A 19607-nucleotide genomic window follows, 5' to 3' on the forward strand; every position below is an offset into this window, starting at 1 on the left:
ATTAGTGAATGAAAATAGGAAAAGTAGGTCGAACTTGATACATCTCCAAGGAGATGATCTTAAACATCTTTGAAAGACCAGGAGAGGTAAAAAATCATGGTAGCATGTTAACATCTCAAAGGTAGGCACCTCTGAAGTATAAGTGCTGATGTTACCCAAAAGAATAATTAGTTTCGGAGGTACTTTGGAAAGTAACATAACTATTTGCTGCACAGCTGAGCAACCAGTGTTTGCAGGATAAAAAATAGAGAGGGTTGGAAATTATGCAGAAGTAACCCTTGTTATAATGTCATCTGCTCTGACAGCACAATGCCTCAATTTGAGATTTTGGTTTGCATGCTTCCCATTTTCTCTCAATTGTCAGATATGACCCCATGAAACTTGTGTTTGTTGCTGAAAACTACTAGACTCCATCTCGACAGCCACACCAAGATGTTAATAAACTGTCACTGCAGAAGTTTTTTTAGTCTCTCTGACGTTTTGAAGGTTAGGTGGTCCTGCACCAGACTGTACTTGTTTCAAAGACATATGATTCTGACATTAAATCTTATTTTACTGTTTCAACAGTGCATGACAAAGAAAAGTCGCTGTCGAATATGAAACTGTAATTGGGACATTTCCTTGTGATGGTCATTCCGAAATTCAAAGTGCACATAAGTTTCTTGAGTAATTGTATTTTTTAAATGCATATTCTATTCACTACATGACCTTGCATTATACTTCTTTCAGGGAATACTGGCACAATAGATGAAAATCCTGTATGACACTTCTGGAGTGACAGCAGTCTATAAGGTACTGCAGCTTAACGCCCATAATTTTTATAATCAGTGAAGAGGAGACCCTGAAGTATTAGTAAGAGAAGAAATGCTCCAACATATAAATCAATTCAAAGCTTTGTAATCAACTTCTGAAGCATTCACAAACGTATCTCACAGTTGGAAGTAGTCCTAAACAGCTTTGAAGTTCATATAATACTACATGTAAAGCTGGATAAACCCCAAATTTGATGGCAGTGACATCATCAGGGTCAAATCTAAGTGTATATTGAATGGATGGGCTAACAGGAAAGGCAGATGTGTATTTGTTGCAGTGACAAGTTACTCAAATCCACCGAAGTAGAAACAGAAGTTGCATATGAAATTGTTATAGTATAGAATCTTTATTGTCACATAACATGTTATATACAATTATTTGACTGAAACATTGGTGGCTGTTCAATGAAAAATTCTGTTAAATGAAACAACAAGTTTACTGTTACCAGTTACTGTTTACTTATCTCCACGATGCGTTTCAAAGGTTTAAACGTCTATCATCAGGTGCATTTACATTTGTTAGTAGGACATTTGTGTGTGTGTTGTGTTATAATTTTTTGGAGGATCTTGTGGCACTGTTTCCAGTGGTCACAGGTTCCTTCATAACACATCACATGTATGCTGTCAATTCCATGCCTACCTAAGCATACCTTGAAACAAGATACATTAAAAGAAAGCATATGGATGTGCCCAATTTTCCATAGTGATTCAAAATCTTTCTTTTCTAGTATTTTTCATGTTTGTTTCTCTAGTTTATAAATATGGACATAATAAGATCAAATACTTGCATAAAAGGAGTATATATGTATACATCTACATATTTATATAATAGAGGGAAACATTCCACGTGGGAAAAATATATTTAAAAAGAAAGATGATGAGACTTACCAAACAAAAGCGCTAGCAGGTCGATAGACACACAAACAGACACAAACACACACACAAAATTCTAGCTTTCGCAACCAACGGTTGCCTCGTCAGGAAAGAGGGAAGGAGAGGGAAAGACAAAAGGATATGGGTTTTAAGGGAGAGGGTAAGGAGTCATTCCAATCCCGGTAGCGGAAAGACTTACCTTAGGGGGAAAAAAGGACAGGTATACACTCGCACACACACACATATCCATCCGCATATACACAGACACAAGCAGACATTTGTAAAGGCAAAGCCCAAACTCTTTGCCTTTACAAATGTCTGCTTGTGTCTGTGTATATGCGGATGGATATGTGTGTGTGTGCGAGTGTATACCTGTCCTTTTTTCCCCCTAAGGTAAGTCTTTCCGCTCCCGGGATTGGAATGACTCCTTACCCTCTCCCTTAAAACCCATATCCTTTTGTCTTTCCCTCTCCTTCCCTCTTTCCTGACGAGGCAACCGTTGGTTGCGAAAGCTAGAATTTTGTGTGTGTGTTTGTGTCTGTTTGTGTGTCTATCGACCTGCCAGCGCTTTTGTTTGGTAAGTCTCATCATCTTTCTTTTTAAATACATCTACATATTTAGATACATAGTTAAGACAATAAATGGTTTATAAGTATGGACACATGTAAAAGGAACATATACCTCCATTAAAAGAGAACATAAGCATACACATAGAAGATAATGTAGAAAAAACTGAAAAACAAAACAAATGAAATATCTCCGACTTGTCTTCCTCATTTATAAAATCATCCACACTCTAGTACCATTTGCTTTTGAAATATTTTTCAACGTTTGCACCTGTGGGTTCTAGCTAACAGTCCTTGAACTTTGAAGGCATTTTACTGCTAATCTTCAAAGCATATAATATGAAGTATTTTCAAATAATGTTAGTCTGTAGCAAGCTAACATGTAATCTTCTTTGTGACTTGCTTCAAAAAGAAGTGGGTTTTTTAGCTCAAAGAGAAGTGATTCTTATATAAACATAGAAGGAATTATCAATAAGTCAAGGCTTGCAAATAAAGGTGTGTATGATTGTCTATTGTTTGTTCCAGTCATAGCTCTGATAATTTTTTTTCTATAGCTTGAACACACTGAGGAGGCTTCCGTTTTCAACAGCCCAAAAAATTATGTTATATCTTATATAAAATATGCATGATACACAATTTTTCTAACAGGTGAGTCACCTACTTTATTTAGAACCCTCATTGTGTAAGCAAAACTAGTTAACCGCTTCAGTAAGCAATCCAGATGATCAGTTTATGGTCACTCCAAGAAATTTAACACATTCTGCCGTCATCAGTTCTCTGCTTTCATAACATAATCGTGTAATATATTCAACAGTACGTTTGGTCATGAAGAGTAGAGTTTGTGTTTCGAAATGATAATTAAATCAAGACCCTAAGCTGTCAACAGGTGTTGATATACATCAATGGGGACAGTTGAAAATGTCTGCGCTGACCTGGACTCGAACCCGAGATCTCCTGGTTACATCGCAGGCACTCTATCCATCTGAGCCACTGAGTGCACAGAGGACAGTGCAACTGCAGGGATTTATCCCTTGCACACTCCCTGTGAGACTCACATTCCCAACTTGATGTCCACACACTACATTCGCAGTGCCCCTGCCCAGTACACTCATTACTCACGGCAGACAAACTTCCTGAGTCCTGTAAGAGTTCGGGCAATGCACGTGCATCGAGCACAGAAGAAGAAGGTCAATGGCCGGACATGTCCGAAAGAACAGATACCATCTTCATATAGTTAAGGCTAACTAGCTGTTGACCTTCATCTTCTGTGCTGGATGCACATGCATTGCCTGAACTCTTATGGGACTCCGTAAGATTGTCTGCCGTGAGTAATGAGTGTAATGGGCAGGGACACTATGAATGTAGTGTGTGGACATTAATTTGGGGCTGTGGGTCTCACGGGGAGCGTGCAAGTGATGAATCCCTGCAGTCACGTTATCCTCTGTGCCCTCAGTGGCTCAGATGGATAGAGTGTCTGCCATGTAAGCAGGAGATCCTGGGTTCGAGTCCCACTCGGAGCATACATTTCAAACTGTCCCCGTTGATGTATATCAATGCCTGTCGACAGCTTAGGGTCTTGATTTACTTATCATTTCATTCTAAGAGAGCTGCACGGTCACCGGTGGTATCTGTTCTTTTGGACATGTCCCAAAGAAAAGATACTATCTTCATATAGTTTGTGTTTTTGTTAGGTTTAGTTTCATAGTATTATTGTTTATCCATTTTGCTAGTTCTTGAAGAGTATGCTTCGTTTTCTGTGCGAATCCTTCAGTGTTTTTACAGCAGACTACTGCTGTTGAATCATCAATATACAGAACCAAATCTGAAGTTACTTTATCTGGTATGTCATTTATATAATATAGAAACAGTAATGGGCCTAGTATGGACCACTGGGGTATGTCTGCTTGTATTTCCTTCCAAATAGAGTAAGCTGTTTCGCCCTTATGTTGCATAACTACCCTCTGTTTCCTAGTTTTGAAGTAAGATGTGAATCATCTTAAAGATTTTCCATGGAAAACATAAGAAGCTAATCTGAAGAGCAGCTACTTATGGTTATCAAATGCCTTACTGAGGTCACTTATTTTAGTCATTAGTTAATTAATAGCATGAACTGTGCTTCGGCCCTTCCTATGTCCGTACTGATTATTAAGAATAATATTACATGCTTGTTGTTTTTTCTAATTGGTTACACACTAGCCGCTCAAATAATTTAGAAATAATTGGCAGTATTGAAACTGGGAGGGCCAACGGCCTTGCCACAGTGGAAACACCATCAGATCACTGAAATGAAGCGCTGTTGGGTTGAACGAGTACTTGTATGGGTGACCATCCGATCCGCCGATCGCTGTTGGCAAGCAGGGTGCACCAGAACCAGTTAACTCACAAAACAGCTGGGTGTACAAATTGGTTGCGACATGAACTGGAAAGATCGTATAGGCTCACGTGCAGGTAAAGCAGGGGTCAGAGTTCGGGACCTTGTGAGGCAAAGTGAAGAGCTACTTGACTGAGAAGTAGCGGCTCAGGTCTCGTAAACTGACATATGGCCAGGAGAGCGGTGAGCTGACCACGTGCCCCTCCATAACCGCATCCAGTGACGCCTGTGGGCTGAGGATGACATGGCGGCCGGTCAATAGCGTTGGGCCTTCATGGCCTGTTCAAGCGGAACTTAGTTTATTGATACTGGGCGAAAATTTCCTATTTTCTCCTATCTGCCCTTTTTGTGGATGGGTCGAATTTCTGCATACTTCAGCCTGTCCGGAAAGCAGACCTCATCAAACGATTGGTTTATGTGACAGAGATGGGGTGCAATATTATCAGATTCTGCCTGTATTATTTTTGTCGGAATTTCATCCCAGTCCACAGATTTGAGATTTTTTACGGATTTTATTTATTCAGAATGATTTTATTTATGTTAGACACTTCATAGGGTACATGAGTAAATTTGAAATCTCCTGATCTGTGTCGCTTTATATTGGGACTTAGGTGTGGAGGTGGGTGATCATCAATTTGGTTAGAATTTACAAAATACCTGTTGAATTCTTTGCGTATATGTCTGGAGTTTGCAATCGTTTCCCCATCTATTTCTAATTCACGGTTAAAACTTTTTGTTTTTTTCAGTGCCTATTTCACTCTTGGCAATCTGTCATATAACTATTGATTTATTGTGGCATCTGATACGTATGGTATTTACTGTTTGCCATTTGCTTTGCATGCTCAACTACTCTGTCAAATATTATTTTGTATTTGTTTACAAAGCCGACAATCGCTGTACCATGGTTGTTCTTTGCTTCCATATGCAGTTTTTTGTTTCTAATACTAGAGATCTTCAGTTATCCACACATGACCGAGCGAGGTGGCGCATTGGTTAGCACACTGGACCCGCATTCGGGAGGACGACGGTTCAATCCCTCTCCGGCCATCCTGATTTAGGTTTTCCGTGATTTACCTAAATCGCTTCAGGCAAATGCCGGGATGGTTCCTTTGAAAGGGCACGACCGATTTCCTTCCTCATCCTTCCCTCACCCGAGCTTGTGCTCCGTCTCTAATGACCTCGTTGTCGACGGGACGTTAAACACTAATATCCTCCTCCTCCTCCTCGAATTCCCTTTCTGTACCACGTAATGAGATTTTTCAGTTATCCACGAGTTTTTTTACAGTTTTTGTCACGTGCTGTTATGAAGGGGAAACATTCATTGAAAAAATCATGAATTCTGATACAAAAGCATTGTAGTTTGTGTTTACTGATTACCGCTTATTGAACGACCGGGAAGTTTCATTTACTCTTGAGGCAAATGTATTCTACTCGTTTCACTGTTACAGTTTTATTCAAATGTGGTAATGAGATAAAAAGGCTGAATGGTCAGATATCCCTAATTATAAGATGAACTTTTCTGTAGCACCACAGTTGCTACTGCTGACTATATTATCTATTCGTGTTGCAGTAGATGCTGTTATTCTAGTGCACTCGCTAAAGTTTAATGTTAAGCCATTTATAGAAACATGTCCTTCAGAGAAAGGGCAAACCAGTCATCAGCTCTCACATTTATGTTTGCACAAGAGTCAGCATTGAGTTTGTGGACGTAAGTGAAAACTGTAGAGAAACCGTTAATTCGCTAATACAAACATTCCACAATCAAACTGTCGTTACTGGAAGAGGCTTTAATCATACAACAGTGGATTGGAAAAATTACAGTTTTGTAAGTGGTGGGCGAGACAAGATATCCTGCGAAAGAATACGACATGCCTTCTCTGAAAATTACTTGGAACAAATAGCTCGGCAGCGTACTCGGGGTGGAAATATATTAAATCTAAATCTAATGGCAACAAATACACCTGACCTCTCTGTGGATTAATGAAATGCAAACTAAAACAAACAGAAAGGTTTACATGCTCAGTCGCAGTCGTGTCATAAGTCAAAATATTTACCTTTGAGCAGAAGCATATACAGGGACCGTCGCTGAAGTTTAAAAGATTGGTATACTATTCTTACAGAACCTCGGTGCGATACGCATTCGCCGCTAGGTAAGCCAGCCACGTATGAAGTAAAGTGATGCATAAAAGGAAAATTTCAATAAATCCAAGTTATGAAATACAGTACTTCATCTGAATGAATGAACTCTTAATGTGTGACAACTGGTGACAAGAAAGTCTTTCAGAAGGACTGATACTGAAACTACTCTAGGCGCTTCCATTGTTTCGCGCTAAAATGATATAACAAGTCGTGCGACGACAATGGAATGCTGACGTGCATGAGTTCAGCCGAGTTCAGGCTGCTCATTAGCTGGTTGATTTACACTCTCATGTCAGTAACAATTGCTTTTCGTAACCGATGACTTCTCAGTTAGCTCTCACTATTCACCAGACAAGCACAACAACATATAATGCTAACTGCCCATTAGTTGGTTGATTTACATTTTAAAGTCATTAGCAGTCATTTTTCGTAAGTAATAAGTTCGCAATTAGCTTATAGGGTCACCAGAAACAAATAATAACAAATAATACCAGCGCTGGACATCACGGCAATAACTAAGAACTTAACATATCGAAGGAGTTCATGAATTCTGCAACACTGCCTGTGACTGATGACAGTAAAATTCCATGTAAATTACATGAATTTTCAGAGTAAGAAGGCAAGACAACATGTGGCCGAAGTAAAGTAGCAATTTTTGATTCAGTGTCTCAATTCAAGCCTTCAAATGACTTCCGTGCGTATCATACTTTTCTGCTTCATCATTAAAACTCCAACTAACCGTGAATTGACGTGTTTTCGTGTCGAGACACACCAAATTAAGTGAACTGCTCACGATTTATGTTCGCCTAAGAAGACCACATTTCTACAGTTAACGAAAGCAGTAACGCCGTTATGTATCTTTCGTGGAAACGGACGTGGAATGGCTTTATGTATGGACACCATATTTCATCAGGGCGATGTAAATCACGATAACGACATAACAAAACGCTTCTGAAAGTACAGCTGCCGTAAGTTCATTGCTCCAGGTCCGTAAGCTGGCTATTGTACGTACTCTTATCTGTATCTTATCTGTTCATGTTGCATATGACGCACGCCCTAGAGACCATAAACCGTGACGCAGCGAAATATTAAATGCGTCCAGTACAGAAAATCTGTGCACGATAATTCCATCAAAGAACTACAAAACACAGGGAAACTCCCAGACATGAATTAAGCGGTACAGTCGGAATTTGAATTCCTGCTCCTAATTCAATTAATGATTTTTTTCAGTAACTTCAGCCGTGCCCCAGGCAAGTGCTTTGGGGGATTCTAGCTGTTCATATAGTGTATTATAAGCTGGCGGAAAATATTAACGTAGACTCAGCCGTTTTCCTGATGATGCAGATATCTGTACTGAACTACCTGAAAAAAAGCTGCACAGAACATTCATTCAAGACCTCAATAAGATTTCAAACTGCTAAAGATTAGCATCCTGCTTTAAATGATCAAAAATTTAAATTGTACATCTGAAAAAAAATTAATAACCTTCCATTAGAACCAGTCAACTCACACAAATAGCTGGTTGTAAAAATTGGTTGCAATATGAACTGGTAAACTCTCGCCCACTTGCACGTAAAACAAGGGTCAGAGTTCGGGCATTGGTTGAATACTGAGGAAATGCAATCAGTCTATAAAGAAGATTGCTTACAAGACTCTTGTTTTACTACTCCTAGAATAATGCTGAAGTAAACAGCGCTAACAGGGAATACAGTACGTGTGCAGAGAAGGGCAGCGCTAAATGTGAAAGTTTTGTTTGACTCACGGGACAGCAACATGAACATTCTGAAAAACATGGATGGGCAAACCTTGAAAAGTAGGCATTAATTGTCCTAATCAAGCGCCCACTGTGACGTGTAAGCAGTCATTCTTGCTGCGCTGCATAAGCGAATGGTACGGGGGAAATCCTAATACGAGGGTATTTCGGAAAGTAAAGATACTCCGTACGCCAGAGGAACAGAAGAGTTTTGGCTAGCAAGTTGGCAACACTGGTGTTAACCTTGAACCGTTAGCTTTCTCCTCGCGCTCGTTCGGCAGTTGAACGTTGGTTCTGGTTGGAGTAGGTCGTGTTTAAAATGGCTGCGCCGATTCAGAATCCCGCCAAATGCGAAGTGCGCTCCGTCATACGTTTTCTGCATGCAAAAGGTCAGCGACCAGCGGATATTGACAAAGAAATTGTTTCTGTTTATGGGAACATTATGAATCGACAAAATGTAATGAAATGGTGTCGTCATTTCTCTGAAGGTACGACCGATATTCATAACGAACAAAGAACAGGTCGGCCATCTGTGGTCTCTGATGCCCTTCTTCAGAGAACGGAGGAAGCAATTCGTGTGAACAGATGTCTCACATTGAAAGAATTGCATCAGATCATATCAGACATGTCAATGACAACTCTTTATGACGTTGTGACTGTCAAGTTAAGGGTACAGGAAATTGTGTGCACGCTGGGTTCCAAAACTGTTAGCGGAAGAACACAAAAAGAAAAGGATGGGCTTTGCACTCGACTTCCTCACACACTATGCTGAAGCAGGTGATGAGTTCCTTGATCACATTGTGACAGGTGACGAGACGTGGGTTTATCACCATACACCTGAATCCCAGCAACAATCAATGCAATGGCGCTATTTGAATTCACCAAAAGCCAAGAAATGCAAAACGTCGATTTCAACGAAGAAAATCATGGCTTCTGTTTTTTGGGACAGACAAGGCATTCTTCTGTTGGAATTTATGCCTCGTGGAACGACAATTAATGCTGCTGCATATTGCCAGACTTTGAAACGTCTTCGAAGGGCAATTCGAAACAATCGCAGGGGAATGCTGACAAGTGGAGTCCGCTTGCTTCATGACAATGCTCGGCCTCACACAGCGCTCATAACCAAAGCACTACTCAAACAATTCAAATGTGACATATTGAAACATCTGCCATACAGCCTGGACCTTGCGCCCACTGATTTCCATGTCTTCCGTTACCTGAAGTCACATCTTGGTGGAAAATCATTCGACGACAATGAAGAGATCAAAGATGAAGTTGAAATGTGGTTTCGACAATAGGTGGCAACCTTCTATGACTGTCGGATACAAAAACTTGTGCACTGACTTAGCAAATGTTTGGATAATGGGGGTAATTATGTCAACAAATAATCCAGTTAATAAGATGTAACTGACGTTTTCTAAAGACATGTTCTATTTAAGGACTGTGAGCTATTGTATCTTTACTTTTCGAAATGCCTTTGTATATTGTGCAATTGTAAGTACCCTGTGCCATGCATTTCACAGTGGTTTGTAGAGTATTAATGTACATGTCATGGTCAGTAATTATGGTTTACAAATTTTACTTCTGCCATCGCACCAGTACTGCCTGTTGTGTAGAACAACCTCTGTTCCTCTCATTATGGAACACCATCACATTTCATTGTTGTTGTGTGAAGACAACTAATTGTCGACTTTGAGATACGTTGCGTTGGTCAGAAGTGATTTAGTTTGGCTGGTGCGACTGCCTGATTTAATTGCCCCTTGACTTCGTCTTTGGGCCATGTCGAAGGCATTGTGTACATGATTCATTTCAGGACACGAAACAGAATGCTGCCATGCTCGCCCGTGTTGGGAGGTCATAGTTGTGAAAGATTCAATCGTGCACGGGTTGAGGGCATGATGTCTGAACACCTGCTGTAAATTTATTTTGACATAGCTTAAAAACAAAAAACAAAACAAAATATTTCAAGTACATTTGATGATAATCATTCTCAAAAAGCTTTCAGGTTTCTAATGTGCTTAACTCATAAACCCTCTGTTGCTCGCGCAGATGACACTCGTCATCCACATGACTTTCCTGCTCAATTCTGTCTAACAGGGCTGGATTGAGTTGGCGCCATTTCCAGTACCTTTCTGTTAACTCTCCGGCTGTTAGCTCCAATCATTGTTGGCTTTCAGTTACGAAAGATACATTGTCTATGATACATTATTATAGTCTGGAGGACACTGGTCATCCGCGCGAGCTCTGCTGCCACAGTCTGAAACAAAGTAAGTCTGTATTACTTTATTGCTTTCGTAGATTCAATCGATCTTTCATGTGCGTAAATTTAGACGTATGGAAACTGATTGCAGTTACTTTCCATATTACCTAGTATTCTCTTATTTCTAAATTGTGGAAGAAATGTCAAATGCAAGAAACCTCGGACAGAGTTTAGTAGAGATCCTAACGTATGGCTGGAATGATTCAATGAGCTGAGTGATGAAGATGCTCACAGTGATAGCGCTGACTCAGGGACTGAGGATTCTGTTCATGAAAGCGGTCATAATTCAGGAACAGAACAAGAAGTGTCAGAAAATGATGAATATGAATCGCAGGAAGAAGTAACACAAGAGGATACATTTTTTAGGGAAAGATGGAATAACTAAACGGAGGAAAAATAAGTATCCTACCAGTGTTGGAAGCAGATCTCGTAATTTTATTGTGCATTTGCCTGGACCAAAAAATCAAGGTTGTATAAAAAAAACAGAAATCGAAATTCTGAATTTCTTCTTGGATGAAAACTAATAAGCGTTATCGCAACATGCACTAGTATATCCATCAGTGAAGTTCATGGCAACTTCTCTAGGGAAAGGGATGCTAAAGGAACAGATGCGATAGAGATCAGAGCTTTCATTCGTTTGTTGTATCTATGTGGAACTTAGAGATGTTCTAGGAAGAGAATATCGAAATTGTGGGATAACTCGAAGGGAAACCGACTTGAATCATGTCATTTATGCATAAGTGAAAACTGATTCAGGTTCCTGTTGAGAAGTCTGAGGTCTGATGATATCCATGATAGAGGTGTTCACAGAGAGACTGACAAGTTGGATGCTCTCAGAACTTTCTGAGAGGTACTTGAGCTATTCGCGAACAATTGCTAAAAGTGAAACTTCCTGGCAGATTAAAACTGTGTGCCCGACCGAGACTCGAATTCGGGACACACAGTTTTAATCTGCCAGGAAGTTTCATATCAGCGCACACTCCGCTGCAGAGTGAAAATCTCATTCTGGAATTGCTAAAAGTATTTTTCACCTACTGGATATCTTACTGTTGATGAACAGCTTCTGGCATTTAGAGGAAACTGCCCGTTCAGGCAATATATTCCTAGCAAACTAGCAAAGTATGGATTAAAAGTTCTTGCTTTGGTTGATGTAAAAACAGCTTACACTTTGAATTTAGAACCATACGTCGGTAAGCAACAAGAGGGACCATGTAATGCCAGTAATCCAGCTGAAGATATTGTTCTTCGAATGGTCAAACTGTTTCAAACGTTACTGTGTACAAATATTAAATGTATTATATTTATATATAACAAAAAATCATAAAACCAGTCATAAAGACAGTTCAAACTATACAAATAGACCGCTTGCTTTGCGGATGACACCAGACATCCGCGCGAGTTACGAAATCACGAATTTTCGCACGAGTAAAGGAGGGTTAACAAGGGTGAAACGAAAAGGTTTGTCAATCCGTCAGGCACTAATTTCCAGATACGTCCGCGGGTGAGCGTGCTTTTAGAGACCTTAACAAGATCTTTCTGTGCATATTGTACTGACACAGTTCAAGGTTGGAATACGTGTCGAACTTCGAGGAAATTCAATTTAAAGCATTCGTCCACTGAATTCTCGTCGAAGATTTCGAAGGATAACGTATCATATCGAGTTTTAGTGGGTTGTTGTAACTCTGGAGGGCTTATGACGAATGCTATAGGCCTAGTTAGATGAAGAGATAGAATTATTGTTGTTGTTGTGGTCTTCAGTCCAAAGACTGCCAGTTCTGTTTTTGCAACATCTCGATGACATTTTCCAACGGATACAACAAACCTGTTAGCATTCAATATCCCCTGTCAGTGCTATATGGTATGGGTCCCACACATATGAGTAGTATTCAAGGATGGGTCGCATGAGTGTTTTTTAAGGAATCTCCTCTGTAGACAGATTGCATTTTACTAGAATCCTACCAATGAACTGAAGTCTGTTACCTGCTTTCTCTACGACAGAGCCTATGTGATCGCTAAATTTATATCCCTTCTAATTGTTACATTCAGGTACTTTCTTCAGATGACCGATTGCGGTTGTGACTCGTTGATACTGTAGTCATAATGTCACGTAGAAGAAGGTGTAATTAGATGAATGACGAACACTAACTTCACTTAACAAAGGTTTTTACAGCACTTACACATACAAGAGGGCGGAGTGAACGGCCTCCGGCCAGAACACATGCAGTATATATACGACTACAGAACATCCTAGTACAATGATTCTTGACATTTGTGTATACTTCTAGAATGTACTCGGGTCGAATATGGAAATTAAAATTGTACAGTCCAGGAGCGTTTTGAACTCACGACCCTCCATGCAACAGGTTAGTAATACGAGGGCTATCCACAAAGTACATTACGTTTTGGAATTAAAAATAAATAAAGTATTGGAATTTTTTTTATTATATACAGATGAAAGCCACACTTAAATACTACTTTTCTACATAGTTGCCATTTAAATTAAGGCACTTATCGTAGCGATGGACGAGCTTGGAAATTCATTCGTCGTAAAATTCGGCCGCCTGCGCCTTCAACCACGTGGTTAATCAGTAACCCGGTAGAAATACGATTTTTGTGGATTTCCTGGAAAGAGGCAAATGTATTGCCAAACTCTGCACAACCTCAGAAGAGCAATACAAAACAAGCGCAGGGGAAAGTTGGGCTCAAAGATCTGCAGGATTCACGACAACGCCCGGGCCCACACGGCAAATGCCACTTGTGAAGTTCTCGAATGTTTTAAGTGGGAGTTGTTTCCTCATCCACGTACAGTCCCGACCTGGCACCGAGCGACTTCCACTTATTCCCAGCAATGAAGAAGTGGTTGGCTATGCAGCGTTTTGACGACGACGCACAGCTTCAAGAAGAGGTAACCACGTGGTTGAAGACGCAGGCGGCCGAATTTTACTACGAAGGAATTTCCAAGCTCGTCCATCGCTACGATAAGTGCCTTAATTTAAATGGCAACTACACTCCTGGAAATTGAAATAAGAACACCGTGAATTCATTGTCCCAGGAAGGGGAAACTTTATTGACACATTCCTGGGGTCAGATACATCACATGATCACACTGACAGAACCACAGGCACATAGACACAGGCAACAGAGCATGCACAATGTCGGCACTAGTACAGTGTATATCCACCTTTCGCAGCAATGCAGGCTGCTATTCTCCCATGGAGACGATCGTAGAGATGCTGGATGTAGTCCTGTGGAACGGCTTGCCATGCCATTTCCACCTGGCGCCTCAGTTGGACCAGCGTTCGTGCTGGACGTGCAGACCGCGTGAGACGACGCTTCATCCAGTCCCAAACATGCTCAATGGGGGACAGATCCGGAGATCTTGCTGGCCAGGGTAGTTGCCTTACACCTTCTAGAGCACGTTGGGTGGCACGGGATACATGCGGACGTGCATTGTCCTGTTGGAACAGCAAGTTCCCTTGCCGGTCTAGGAATGGTAGAACGATGGGTTCGATGACGGTTTGGATGTACCGTGCACTATTCAGTGTCCCCTCGACGATCACCAGTGGTGTACGGCCAGTGTAGGAGATCGCTCCCCACACCATGATGCCGGGTGTTGGCCCTGTGTGCCTCGGTCGTATGCAGTCCTGATTGTGGCGCTCACCTGCACGGCGCCAAACACGCATACGACCATCATTGGCACCAAGGCAGAAGCGACTCTCATCGCTGAAGACGACACGTCTCCATTCGTCCCTCCATTCACGCCTGTCGCGACACCACTGGAGGCGGGCTGCACGATGTTGGGGCGTGAGCGGAAGACGGCCTAACGGTGTGCGGGACCGTAGCCCAGCTTCATGGAGACGGTTGCGAATGGTCCTCGCCGATACCCCAGGAGCAACAGTGTCCCTAATTTGCTGGGAAGCGGCGGTGCGGTCCCCTACGGCACTGCGTAGGATCCTACGGTCTTGGCGTGCATCCGTGCGTCGCTGCGGTCCGGTCCCAGGTCGACGGGCACGTGCACCTTCCGCCGACCACTGGCGACAACATCGATGTACTGTGGAGACCTCACGCCCCACGTGTTGAGCAATTCGGCGGTACGTCGACCCGGCGTCCCGCATGCCCACTATACGCCCTCGCTCAAAGTCCGTCAACTGCACATACGGTTCACGTCCACGCTGTCGCGGCATGCTACCAGTGTTAAAGACTGCGATGGAGCTCCGTATGCCACGGCAAACTGGCTGACACTGACGGCGGCGGTGCACAAATGCTGCGCAGCTAGCGCCATTCGACGGCCAACACCGCGGTTCCTGGTGTGTCCGCTGTGCCGTGCGTGTGATCATTGCTTGTACAGCCCTCTCGCAGTGTCCGGAGCAAGTATGGTGGGTCTGACACACCGGTGTCAATGTGTTCTTTTTTCCATTTCCAGGAGTGTATGTAGAAAATTAGTATTGAAGTGTGGGTTTTATCTGTATATAATAAAAAAAGTTTCCAATACTTTATTTATTTTTAATTCCAAAACGTAATGTACTTTGTGGATAGCCCTCGTATAACCACTACACCACTTTACTAGGCACCTTCTTGTGCGACGGTGCTCCCTCCTTTAGACCACAGCGTCTCGGTGTTATGACGTCCTAGTCCGGAAACGAGTCACCGGTCCTGCATGCTCCGACTCCTGATGACTGATTCTCGTCCTGGCGGTGATCTCCTTAGGACTTCTTTTGCCGCTACGCTTTTCGTCACATTCCCGCTTGTTGCCTGTCGCTGGAGCGTCGAATTTACCTTGGGTTGCAGGATCCTTATACGGCTTCGTTCGAAGGACGTGTACTGTAAGTCTGGTCTTTCGTCGTGTTGTGTCGGGGTCGAAATCTTCATAAGTAACATCAGACAACTGTCTTACGACCTTATAAGGTCCAAAGTAGCGCCTGAGGAGCTGCTCAGAGAGACCAACCTTCCGAACAGGAGTGGATCCAGACGGCGTCACCAGGCTGGTAGACAACAGGGCGGTGGCTCGGGTCATACCTTCGGCGCTCGTTTTGTTGAGCCTGCAGCGTGTGGAGTCGAGCAAACTGCCGAGCTTCCTCAGCTCTGGTTAACACCTGGTCGACGTAGTCGTCGTCCACGTCATCAGGATGTAACGGAAACACAGTGTCCATCGTCGTAGTCGCGTCCCGCCCATGCACCAGGAAAAATGGCGTATATCCTGTGGTGTCTTGTTTGGCGGTGTTGTAGGCAGACGTCACGAAAGGTAGCTTTTCATCCTCGTTGCTCTGCTCAACATTGACGAACATTGATAGCATGTCGGCCAAGGGCTTATTAAGGCGTTCAGTAAGCCCGTTAGTTTGCGGATGGTAGGCAGTCGTCATGCGATGAGTAATGCTGCACCGACGATTTATCTCTGTCACAAGATTCGATTGAAAAATTTTACCTCGACCCGTAATTAACGACCTTGGGGCACTGTGTTTTAATACAATGTCTTCCACGATGAACTTGGCTACCTCGGATGCTTCGGCTGTTTTCACGGCTTTTGTAATAGCATAGCTCGTCAGATAATCTATGCAAACAATAATCCATCTATTGCCAATAGCAGACGTTGGAAATCGTCCGAGTAGGTCAATCGCAACACGCTGGAAAGGCGTTTCGGCTGGTGAAACTGGTATGAGTCGGCCACGTGGTTTCTGAGGAACTGCCTTTCTCCTCTGGCCCTCTCGACAGTGTGACACATTGTGACAGACACTCCTAAATAAACCCGGCCAGAAAAATCTCTTGCGGATTCCATCTTATGTCTTAATAAATCCTACATGTCCGGTCTCTGGTGTGTCATGGAATTTCTGTAAAACATCTAAGCGCATGTGTTTAGGAATCACTGGTAGCCACCTCTTTCCAAACGGACAAAGTTTTTCTTGCAAAGTAACCCATTAAGTAAAATTGTCCTTTCACATCCTCTGACCGATTTAACGCAAGCATAATATGAGATATCTTGGCGTCCTTCTTCTGCTCAGCAGAGAGATCCTGGAGTGCAGCGAGACAGTCACTATCTTCATCAAAGTCTTCATGGTCTTGCACAGGGTTTCTTGAGAGACAGTAGGTATCTTGGTGTTTTCTTCCACTTTTGTACACTATGGTAATGTAATACTCTTGAAGACGTAGTGCCCACCTGCTGAGTCGTCGTCCTGTTGGATCCTTAAGACCTGTCAACGAACAAAGTGAATGATGGTCTGTAGCAACTGTGAATGGCCTTCCATAGAGATACTTTCGAAATTTGCACATGGCCCAGATCACAGCAAGACATTTTCTTTCTGTACTTCAGTAGTTTCTCTCGGCATTTGTAAGTGTCCAAAATTTGCACCAGAACAGCACTGATCCCATACCCGATGGCATCTGTGTGTAGTTCTGTAGGTGCTCTCTCATCATACAGATCAAGTATAGGGTCAGTCGTCAGAGTTTTTTTCTGCACATCGAAAGAATATTGTTGAGCACCACCCCAGATGAATTTAGCATCAGCTTTGACACAAAAGTCTTTGATAAAACGACGGTGATAAGAACATAATCCGAGGAAGCTTCTCACATCTCTAATACTTTTAGAGATAGAAAATTCCGTTACAGATCTCACCTTTTCTGGGTCTGGCAGTACACCTTCGTTTCACACAAGATGTCCAAGTATTTTGATTTCTTTTGCCCCGAAGAGACACTTTCTTGGATTAAGTTTCAGTCCGCCTTGTTGGAGACACTTAAGAACGGCCCTCAGTCTTTCTATATGTTCATCAAATGTCTCTGAGAACACTATAATGTCACCTAAATAACAAAGACACATCCGTTCAAAAGTTGCTGGTGCATTACACAAACCAAACGGCATTACCTTAAACTCATACAGGCCCTCAGGGGTGATGAATGCAGTTTTCTCACGATCAGCCTCATCTACTTCGATTTGCCTGTATCCCATATCCATGGTTGAGAAAAACTTAGCCCCCTTCAGGCAATCTAGTGTATCGTTAATTCGTGGAAGAGGGTAAACGTCCTTTTTAGTTATCTTATTAAGCTTCCTGTAATCAACACAAAAGCGTCAACTGCCATCCTTCTTCCTGACGACGACCACTGGTGACGACCATGGGCTCTGCGAAGGGTGAATGATGTCATTCTTCATCATTTTCTCTACCTGGTCGCGAATTATTCGACATTCTGTTGCTGACACACGGTATGCTCTCTGGCTTATTGGTTGGTGGTCTCCAGTGCTAATCCGGTGCTTCACTGTCGATTTTTCTAATTTACTCTTCACCTGTGGATTGACGCATTCAGAGAATTCTTGAAGAATGGTAAGTAGCTTCTTCTGTTGTTTCTTAGTGAGATCTGGTGACAGTCGAGCTAGAAGATTTTGTCTCGTAGTGGTAGCGCCCACAGATTCGGCATGGGAGGTTTCTATGATGCTCAGCTGTTCTTCTATTAACGGCTCAGCGTTTGCTACGCCTATGTGTCTTGGAAGGATCTGCGGTTCTCGGCGACAGTTAACTATCCACAATTCACCGAATCCATTCTTAAATAAGATGACAGAGGCTGGGATGACCAAGTTATCCTCCAGTGGTTTGCTTCTCTTACATTCCACTACAAGATCCATCGGTTGATGCAGGGCATGAGACGTGACAGTTACCTTTCTAGTGCTGACTGCAGGGATCATCACTTCATCCAGCACACATAGTCTCCATACACTGGGTTGCGCATCTTCCTGTCCACAGTATCTCACCTCGTCTAGCATAATCTTCGAGCGACCACAATCTCTAATTGCCTGAGAAGCTTTCAAAAAGCCCCATCCGAGAATGACGTCATGACTACACTCTTGTAAGACGATGAACTTTAAGGGCTGTGTATGGCCACTAATACCCACACGAATGGTTCATCTTCCTGTAGGTTTTACGTATTTCCCATTAGCCACCTTCAGCAGAGATGTTTTGCTGTCGACGAATACGGTTTTCTGCAACTGGCGACGGTACTTCTCCGAAATGACCGAATATGATGCTCCAGAGTGCACAAGAGCTTGGGCTGGTCGGCCATCCATGAGGATATAGACGTAGTTTCCTATCATTTTTGCAGTGATCGAGGGCGGAGGATTTTTCTCTTCGGCGGCCTCACCTCCATCTTCGTCGTCCCGGAGTTGGCGCCGGCTAAGATCTGTCTGCTGTCCTCTGGCGCGGGCGTCATCAAATGTCCGCCACCTTTCTCGACAATAGCGCACCACATGTCCCGGTCGTTCGCAGTGAAACATACTGGTTGGTTATATTGGGTCATCCAGACGTCAGTCTTCCTTGGTGCCCAAACTAGTTCCTCGTGCGGCATTGTAGGTACGTAACTCCGCCTGGGTCTCGACTTTTTCACCGTTTTAAAGGGAAATGAATGACGAGAGGTTGGGTTCAATGTCTGTTCCACTTCCTCCCTTATGACCTCTTGAAGCGTCTCTGTTTTTTGCTCGTCGTGCAATCAAAGTGCCTTCTGAACTTCCTCTCTCATTGTCTGACGAGGAACACTTGTGAAATCAGTTGCTTCCTCCATCACAGACATCGATACGTTTGGAAGCCGTTCAAACTTCAAGCGTTTTTGATGCATTGCCTCGATATAATGGCACCATTTTATGAATGCTGTCTAAACCTCCTTCAGTTGTAGGGCTTGATACATGTCCTCAGCAACACCCTTCATGAGATGTGCAACCTTATCTCCCTCCTTCATTCTAGCATCCACTATTTTACACAGCTCCTCTTGAATGTAGGAGGCTGTAGTTTCTCCTAGACGTTGTGCCCTGCACTTTAATTTATCTTCAGCCTCGCACTTCTGTCGTTGTGTGTCGCCGAAA

The sequence above is a fragment of the Schistocerca cancellata genome, chromosome 3 (genome assembly GCF_023864275.1).
Source record: "Schistocerca cancellata isolate TAMUIC-IGC-003103 chromosome 3, iqSchCanc2.1, whole genome shotgun sequence".
Taxonomy (NCBI): domain Eukaryota; kingdom Metazoa; phylum Arthropoda; class Insecta; order Orthoptera; family Acrididae; genus Schistocerca; species Schistocerca cancellata.